The sequence below is a fragment of the Lygodium microphyllum genome, chromosome 3 (genome assembly GCF_053477565.2).
Source record: "Lygodium microphyllum isolate KBCC chromosome 3, Lygodium_microphyllum_v1.1.10, whole genome shotgun sequence".
In the NCBI taxonomy this organism is placed as follows: domain Eukaryota; kingdom Viridiplantae; phylum Streptophyta; class Polypodiopsida; order Schizaeales; family Lygodiaceae; genus Lygodium; species Lygodium microphyllum.
Genome location: NC_141137.1, coordinates 85,942,483 through 85,952,224, shown reverse-complemented (window position 1 = coordinate 85,952,224; position 9,742 = coordinate 85,942,483). Strand labels below are relative to the sequence as shown.

The 9,742-nt window shown below is 42.3% G+C and overlaps 1 pseudogene; it reads left to right on the top strand.

Annotated features, from left to right (window-relative positions):
* The first annotated feature begins 269 nt into the window (after positions 1-269).
* LOC148038587 (uncharacterized) lies at positions 270-4,842 on the top strand (annotated as a pseudogene).
* Positions 4,843-9,742: the final 4,900 nt, after the last annotated feature.

Sequence of the window (9,742 nt, the reverse complement as noted above, 5' to 3'; positions counted from 1 at the left end):
ACAACTCAAAGGGCGTTGACCCATCATGTACAAATATGCTTTCATTAATGCAATTGATTGATTCGTTTCCTCTGTGTGAGTAATCTTGAGCGAGAGAGCCTGTGTTGAGATTCCTACATGGTATCAATAACCAGGTTGTAAAATACACACAAGCATCGTGTGGTCGTTTGCTCCCGTGACTGATCACCATGGCGCAAGCAACGTCATCAACGCGAACTTACAAGATCGACAAGCTAAGCGACAAAAATTACTACCCTTGGCGCATGACAATGGAGATGATTCTTCAAAAACAGGACCTCCTTGACATTGTCGATGGCAGCGGCCCCTGTCCAGATTGGACTGATCCGCAATTAGTCAATGATGTTAAATTGTGGGATGAGCGTGACTTGACTGCGCACCTTGAACTTCTTCTCCACATGGACAACGCCCAAAAACAGTCTGTACACACGCAAACTACAGCAAATTCCATTTGGACACAATTGCGTGAAACCTACGAACCAGAATCTGTTGGCAGTCAAGTACACAATCTTAAAACATTAATCAATATTTCTATGTAAGAAGATCAAACAATCGAAATTTTTTTACAAACTTGGAGATTAAAAATGGATGATGTTCTCCTTTCGGGATTAGATCTTCCACCACGCGTCCAAGCCATCCTTCTTCTTGCAGCTCTCCCACCATCGTGGCAATCTTTTACCTCTACCCAATCAAATCAAGTTAATTTGTCAGTTCCCACTTGAATTCCATTAATTTTACAAGAACATTCTATGCGACAAGCAAACCAACACTTTCACTCCTCATCCTCTACATTAGCTATGTACGTTCAATCTAAAGGCAAATACCATGGAAATACTCGCAATATTTCAAAAAGAAATAGTTACCCTCCGCGAAGGAATTTTTTCCCTCAACACTCAAAACCCAATTTCAGTGTTACTATACCCTACTACCGCATTTGTAATAGGGCTAGACATATGTCTAAAGACTGTTGGCGTCATTCTAAGGGCCGCACAAATAGGCCTAAAGCACAAGCCAATTGTGCTTCAGTATCTGACTCCTCTAGTCATGAATCGGAGGAGCAATACACAACAAGCCCGTCGCAGTCTGACTACTCGGATGATGATGATGCTTTGTTAGCCTTTATGGCCTATAATGATATTCAAATCATCACACCTCACACATGGATCCTTGACACCGGGGCTACAAATCATCTAACGACTAATAAAGAATATTTAAATGAATATAGGGAATTGACTCTATCCATAAACATTCGTTTCGGCAATAATGATACCCTTCAAGCTGTTGGCATTGGTCATGCCAACATCGAATTGACCGATGGTAAAATTGTCCTTGTTCGGGGCGTCTACTACGTGCCCAACATTGCAAAGAACCTTATCTCAATTAGTAAAATTACCAATGCCAACACTTACTTAAAGTTCCATCACACACACTATCTGATTAATCATATTCTTCCAAATGGCACACTTTACACTGTTCCTTGTCCTAAATTTGGACGCCTTTATCTTTTAGGTAGAAGTCACCCCTGCCATGAATCCTATAGTGCCACAGACATTGATCACACCAATTATACTACTCTTTTGTGGCACTATCGCCTTGGGCATTTAAATCTTGCTACTATGAAACATATACATAACCATAGGTTAGTTCGCAATTACACATTGCCCCGTCAATGTAAAATCACCTTGTGTGAAGAATGCCTCCTAGGTAAGATGGCCAACAAAAAATTTCCTCTATCTCGAAATCACACCACTCATCCATTACAAATTATACATTCGGACTTATGTGTCCTATGCCTGTTCGTTCCCTCACTCGTAATAGGTATTTTCCCACTTTCATAGATGATTTCACCAGGTTCACTATCGTAACACTTATTAACAATAAATCCAGTCAGACAGTGTTACAACAATTGAAAAATTACCAAGCCTATGTTGAAAAACAACAAGGACGACAAATAGAGTCTCTTCAATCGGATAATGGAGGCGAGTATGTCTCCAATTTGTTTAAAAATTACTGTAAAGAAAAAGGCATATAACAACGCTTAACTGTGCCTGAAAATCCCCAACAAAACGGAATTGCTGAGCGTAAGAATCGAACACTAATGGATTCTGCGCGAAGCATGCTCCAAGTGGCAGGCCTACACCCGTCCTTTTGGGAGGAGGCGGTTATTACAGCCTGCTACATTCAAAATCGGGTATACACTCAAAGTTGTCAATGCCATACCATATACCCTGTGGTTTAACAAACCCCCAAATTATGCTTCTTTACGCATTTTTGGGTCCCCTGTGTATGCTTTTGTTCCTCAAACACAAAGGAACAAGCTTCAAGATCATGCTGTACGTGCCTGTTTCGTTGGTTACGGAGAACCCTTTGGTATCAAAGGCTATCACCTGTATGATACGCGCAAAAGACGGTTCTTTTATGCATGTACTCTGGTCTTCAACGAGGACTCTCTTCTCAGTACCTCTGCAAACAAACAGGCCAATGCGTCAGATGTCTCAAGCCGAGATGCGTTAATAGACAACACCAACCATCCACATCTCATTGAGTCGTCTGACTCAGGTCATACCTCGCACATGGCATTTCCTTCTCGATCAGCAATTACGTGGCCCGTCCATATTCCCACTGCCGCCAGAATGGCCTTACCTAATGCCATCCCGATAGAAGCGCCTCTGGTCCCACAAGCCCTTCCCCTTCTGCCGCCCCACTCGGTGGTTCCGAATACACCAAATCTAGTCCCCACGACCCTCAAACACGTTGCCGTCTCTAGGCGCTCCACACACAACCGTCGACGTACACGCTTGACGCGCCTTGACTATGGCGACACGCATCCAACCCGTCCTCTCCGACCTCCCTTTAAACTCTCGGGTTTAACTAGACAGAGCCAACGACATGACACCCCGCATGCCATGACAATTAGTTTACCCACTCCACACTTGCCACGTAACTTAACATTACCCTCCACTTACCAAAATGATCTGACCAATCCATCCTCTTCCATGGATCACACATGTTAGCTTCCTTCCGGCTCAACTGAGCGTACGCGTTCTCCACCTTCCAACCACGTGTCTGATGATGCTGCTTCTTCACCTACAAAAGTACCATCGTCTCCAACATCTTCTTTCCCTTCTTCCGCATCTAACCCAACTCCTCACGCCTCTCCAACCCTGCGCACTCGCTCTCTCGCAAAGCTTTACACTGATGTCCACCATCTCAGCGCTCTTTGTGCCTCCTTCGATGCTAACCAAGGAGATTCATGCTTCATGTCTGACGACCCCCCTGACTCTCTTCTTGGGGACGCCACTTTTGACGTCCCACTAGAGGCCGACCCTATTTATGTTGACTTTGTCCTTCGTGGTCCTGAGGCCACCCACTGGCAATCTGCCATGGATTCCGAAATTCAGTCTCTCCATCAGAACGGGACCTGGACGTTGGTTTCGTGTCCTGATGACCGAAAACCCATATCGTTCAAATGGATTCTTCGCCGAAAACTCAATCCCGATGGATCCGTTGCGCGCTACAAAGCACGCTTGGTTGCGTGGGGGTTTAGCCAAATCCCTGGACTTGATTATACGGACACATTCTCCTTGTGCATGGCCTCTATTTGCATTCTTTTTGCCCTGGTTGCTGCGCTGGATCTCGAGATGCATCATCTCAATGTACAAACTGGATTCCTCCATGGTGACCTTCCCGAAGACATATATATGGAGCAGCCTCCTTATTACGCTTCAGCGTCGCAACAAATCATGTCTGCAAGCTCCAACGATCATTATACTGCCTCAAGCAATCTCCCCAGCTTTGGTTCCAATGCTTCAATGCCTTCATGCTTCAACACAGGTACACTCGTCTCCTTTCCGAACCTAATATTTATACATGTCATCGTGATCACTCCTTTTTACTTGTTGCCTTATATGTGCATGACATTCCTGTTATAGGTTCTAGCCTCTCATTCATTCATTCTGCCAAACAAGAACTTGCCTCTGCCTTTGCAATTACTGATCTTGGACCCCTCACATATTTTTTGGGTCTTCACATCCTTCGTGATCACACATCCAGCACCTTGTATCTCCATCAGTCTAAATATGTTGTTGCCCTATTAAAAGATTTTGGCTTTCAGGACATTAAACCAATGGCAACACCTTTGCCTACTTCTTGCAAAATTTCTGCCAATGACTGTCCATCTTCTTCATGAGATAAGGGCTTCATGTCACAATTTCCTTATCATCCTCTTATAGGAAAATTTCACTACTTAGTGTCTGGAACACGCATTGATCTGTGTCATAGCATTAATTATTTATCTCGTTTTATGCATAATCCCGGCATGTCTCATTGGAAAGCACTCAAACGTAATGTTCGTTATCTTCAACACACCCGTAATTATGGTTTAATGTATTCTCGCTCTCAATCGGCGAATCCACTTACCGCTCTTCTTGGGTGGTTGGATTCCGATTGGGGGGGGGGGGGGGACTTGATACTCGATGGTCTACTGCTAGGTTTACTTTTGTTTTGGCAGGAGGTGCCGTAACATGGCAATCACGGAAGCAAACAGCTGTCACCCTATCATCGGCAGAAGTAGAATATGTAGCGGTTGCCCTTGCAGCCAAAGAAGGATTGTGGATTCAAATGCTTCTTGAGGAATTAAAGCTATTTCCCAAACCGCAACTCAAGATCATGTGCCACAATCAATCGTGCATATATTTGGCAAGCAACCCAAAGCATTCAGAGAAGACAAAGCATGTCGACCTTAAGTATCATTTCATTCGAGAAATGATTGAAGACAAGAAGCTAGATGTTGGAATATACTCCAACATCAACTATGTGGGCTGATTTCTTAACAAAGCCACTGAATGCGGAAAAATTTGAAGAATGCTGCAAACATCTTGGTCTAGTTCGTATTGTCAATGGTGCTCGTGTTAAAGGGCCGTGACGAAATAACACTAACACAAGAAATTGACATTAGTTAATTATTATTTTGTAAAATATAAATTGGAAAACGGTTTGACGAACCATCAACCGACAACTCAAAGGGTGCTGACCCATCATGTACAAATATGCTTTCAGTAATGCAATTGATTGATTCGTTGCCTCTGTGTGAGTAATCTTGAGCAAGAGAGCCTGTGTTGAGATTCCTACACTAAATCCACGTACACAACACCATGTCATCACTCTCTAGCAAGCTTGGAATTGTGGCCCCATGGTAATCATTCAATCATTGAACAACAGTGTCCGAAAGCTCATACTCCCATGCTAAACACGTCCGTTTTTCACCACCAACGTCCTCAATATCCTTCTGATTCATTGTGCAAGATCATCCATGATAGTCTCTCTTTCTCATTTGTAGCTACTCATGCCATTGGAAGCAATATGACCCTCTTAGGGGATCACAAATTTTACAACAATCTTTCTCTTCCATCACAATACAATGGTAGGAGGAACCATGCACAAGATCTGACAACTTGTCCCAAGCTTGCCACCTTCGATGCAGTATTTGGCAATGATGCAATGCCTGAACTTGATGAGAGTAGTGCATCACGACTTTTGCAGTTGATGGAAGACTTGGACTCAATCATCATTTCTGCTCAATGAAATATGAAGCAACTTGATGCCAATGATAGTGCTTCCACTAATGCAACTCAAAGTAGCAAGTCTTCCCATATTCATTTTCATACCAAACATTAAAAGAAACATAGGAATCATTGAATCTCTCCTCTTCTTTCTCTCTTGCATGCAATCTACATCAACACCAAAGCAAGAATGGTGTAAAATAGCTTACATTGACATTTCTCCTTCTCTCAAGCTCATATACTCACACACGCTTCCTCAAACTATAGCTCTCATGAGCATGGAAGCTAGTGTGGAAAAAGAATAAACCCTACTCAAAAGCCATGTCTTTTCTCAAAGAGAGTTTGGAATGTTGAGATGACAAGCTCAACACATGCGGACATTGATGATGGACCGGCTGGTTAGATGGCCAGTCCACACATCTACACTTAGCATGTCGGTGGTCATTATGACTCTCACACTTATTATATTTAGGTTGTTACACCTATTTACAACTGGCATAGTTGTAGCCAATCGACTAGTGTAGTGGGTTATGCATTGTTTGACTTAATAGGCCACTTTCCTTTATGTTGTATTTTATCTATACTTTGTGTACATTGTAAAGTGTGTGGGAGAAGAAGAAGAAATGAGCAAGAAAACGTTTTCGCTTCCATCTCTCTTCTTTTCTCTTGAGTGAGCTTCTCCTTGTGCATTCTGTCTGTGTTCGGCGCAACATCTTGAGTAAGTCCCCCCACCACACAATTCTTGACATGGTATCAAAGCCGCGCCACTAAGAGAGGCTGATTTCGAAGGCTGAAGTGAAGGAGAAGAAGCAAGGTTCGAGCGAGCAAGCCACGGGTAAGAAGCTCTCCCATTCTTCCACTCTCTCTCTTGGATAGTGCCTGTGGAGACACCGGAAGCAGGGTCGAGCAAAAATCTCAGATTGCAGTGAGATTTGGTGTGTGCAAAGAGTGTTGTGTTTATCTGGAAACAGGTTGCAGATTACATGTATTGTTGAGCAGACAGTGAAAAAGGCTGTTTGGTGTATTGCTGTGCACTACAGGTCGAGGGTTGTAGAATATTTGCTTACTGTTTGGTATTAGTTTTGTGATAATGGCAGAGAACAGTGGAAGCCCCATCATTGAGAAGCTCGACAAGAACAACTACCCTTCATGGAAGTTCCGTGTCACGAACTTCCTTATTGGAAAAGGCCTCTACGAGTTTGTTTCAGGTAAAGAAAAGGAGCCAGAGGTGAGTGATCCTCCAATTGCAGAAGAGACAAAGTCACGGAAGGAATGGAATGCAAAAGACAAGAAGTTCATGTATTGGCTGTCTGCAGTAATTGAAAATAATATGCTGGGACATATCAGAAATGCAGAGAATTCATATGCAGCTTGGACCATACTTAAAAGTATATTTTCCGTAAATACAAAGGCATGAAAGATTAAACTCAAGCAAGAGTTGAATACATTGAAGAAAGGGAAGATGTCTATCAATGATTATGCACTAAAGGTAAGGAGCATTGCAGATGCATTGGCAACGATTGATGCAATGCCCGATGATGATGATTTGGTATCGTCTACCTTAGGTGGGCTTAACAATGAAAAGGCTTGGAAGTCTTTTGTAACTTCTGTATATGTCAGAAAGCCATTTTTAGATTTTGATGAGTTGGTCTCCCTTATGATCACTGAAGAGATCAACATGCAGAGTGAGACATCTGAAAGAAGTGGTGAACAGGTCCAAGCTTTCTACTCCAGTTTAGGAAGGAGACATGGCAGGTTCTCTTCCAGAGGCCGTGGTATAGGACATGATAGTGACAACCAGCAAAACAGATTGAATCAGCAATTTGGCGATATGCAGGTTTCAGGAGGTCGTGGTAACTTTAGAGGTAGAGGGAGCTTTAGAGGAAGAAGTGGATGGCAGAACAGAGGTTCTAACAACTCTGGTACTGTGTGTCACTACTGTGGCAAAACAGGTCATATTGCAGCCCAATATTATGCTAAGAAAGATAATATTCGCAGTGGTAAGTTGCAGCAAAGGAAACTATGTATCGTCTTCATGATAGAATGAAGATAAAAATAAACGTCTATTTGTTATGCAGCATATGCTAAATGTTGTTACAGGAAAGGGAACACACGATGTGTTTGATATGTTGATTCAGGTGTATCCAATCATATGACCAGCCATGCAGAATGGTTTGGAGAGATGAAGGATTTGCAAAATGCAGGTTATGTGCAGACGGGTGATGATTCATGCCACCCAATTTCACACATTGAAAAAGTTCCCTTGTCCTTGCATGATGGTAAGACAAAGAGTCTTTCAGATGTATTACATGTGCCATCTATTACAAAGAACTTGGTGTGAGTTGGTCAAATGGTAGAGCAAGGGCTGTAAGTCAGATTTAATGCAAAGGGCTGCTTTATAAAAGACTTCAATGACAAGTGCAGGTTGGTAGCAAAGGGAAGTAGAGTTGGATGTATGTTTACTCTGGATGCTGGAATTCCTACTATGAATGCTGCTATGTATGCTAAAGGAAAAGGTGTTGTTGTAGATATTGAAATTTGGCACAAACGCATTGGACATGCAAATGTACAAAGGCTAAAATTAATATAGTCCAAAGGGTTGGTTACAGGTTTGCCTACATTTAGAGTTGTAGAATTTCATAAGGTATGCGAAGCATGTCAGTTTGGTAAGTAGGCAAGACAACCCTTTTCACATGATAGAGATGTAAGCAGAAATATCCTTGATGTTGTTCATACAGACATTTGGGGGCCTACACAAAATGTATCTCTTGGAGGTAGTTCATACTTTGTCATATTCATTGATGATTGTTCTAGAAAGTTGTGGGTATATTTTATGAAGGAAAAGAGTAAAGCGTTTGAGCACTTTAGAACTTTTAAGGCTGTAGTTGAAAGAGAAACAGGCTTGAAAGTAAAGTGCTTGAGGTTAGATGGAGGGGGAGAGTACCTCTCGAATGAGTTTAGTGATTTTTTGAGGTCTTATGGGATAAAGGGACAGTTCACATGCAGGTATACCCCATAGCAAAATGGGGTTGCAGAAAGGAAAAACAGGCATATTGCAGAAGTTGCACACGCCTTGATGGCTGAAAAGAATATGCCTAAGCATTTTCGGTTTGAGGTTGTTCATACTACTATTTATTATGAACAGAACTCCCATAGTTGCAGTTCATGCGATGACTCCTGAAGAATGTTTTATTGGTAAGAAGCTTGATGTATCGCACTTGAAGGTATTTGACTGTATTGCATACGTTCATGTGCCAGATGAGCTATGGAAGAAGCTTGATCCAAATGCAGAAAAATGTATTTTTATTGGATACTCTTTAAAGCAGAAAGGGTATCGCTATTATAACCCTGTCACATGTAAGTTCAGAGTGAGCAAGGATGTCATCTTTGATGAAATGAGCAGTTGGTATGCATCTAGTGGTGATGCATTGGATGATGATGATGATGATCATGACACTCATGTGCAGGCTGAAAAGTAAGAATCACGGACTTTTAGTGGACCAGAGACATCATCTGGTAGTCCTTGGTCTGGAAGACTAAGGAGTAGCTCTACATCTTTAGGTGCATCTAGTAGCACTACAGGTAAAGACAAATGAAAGAATAAAGTGTCAGATGGCATTGATGTAGTTCTTGATGGAGACTCCAGTGGCTTAGAGAGCTTAGATGATGAGCTTGGCATTCCTTCAGTGAGGACTCTAGGTGTGCAAAGAGCACGCGTTAATGCAAAGACTCCATTGAGTGATCCGGTGGTATGTAGATCTAGCAAGGTCAAATACCCTGTTAAAAGATTTGGTTTCGAAGGTTATGCAACTCACCATTATGCTTATATGGTAAAACTAGTTGAGGATGTTGAGCCCACTTGTTTTGAGGATGTTGTTGGTCATACTCATTGGGATGCAGCAATGGATGAGGAGATGGCTGCGTTAGAGGCCAATAAGACTTGGGATCTAGTATCATTGCCGAAGGGCAAGAAAGCTATTGGATGTAAGTGGGTTTATAAGATTAAGCACAATGCAAATGGTTCTATTAGTAGGTACAAATCTAGACAGGTTGCAAAAGGCTATGCCCAAACATATGGCATAGATTATGATGAAACCTTCAGTCTAGTTGCTAGAATGGCAACTGTCAGATGTGTGATTGCTTTGGCAGCAAGCCAAAGGTTG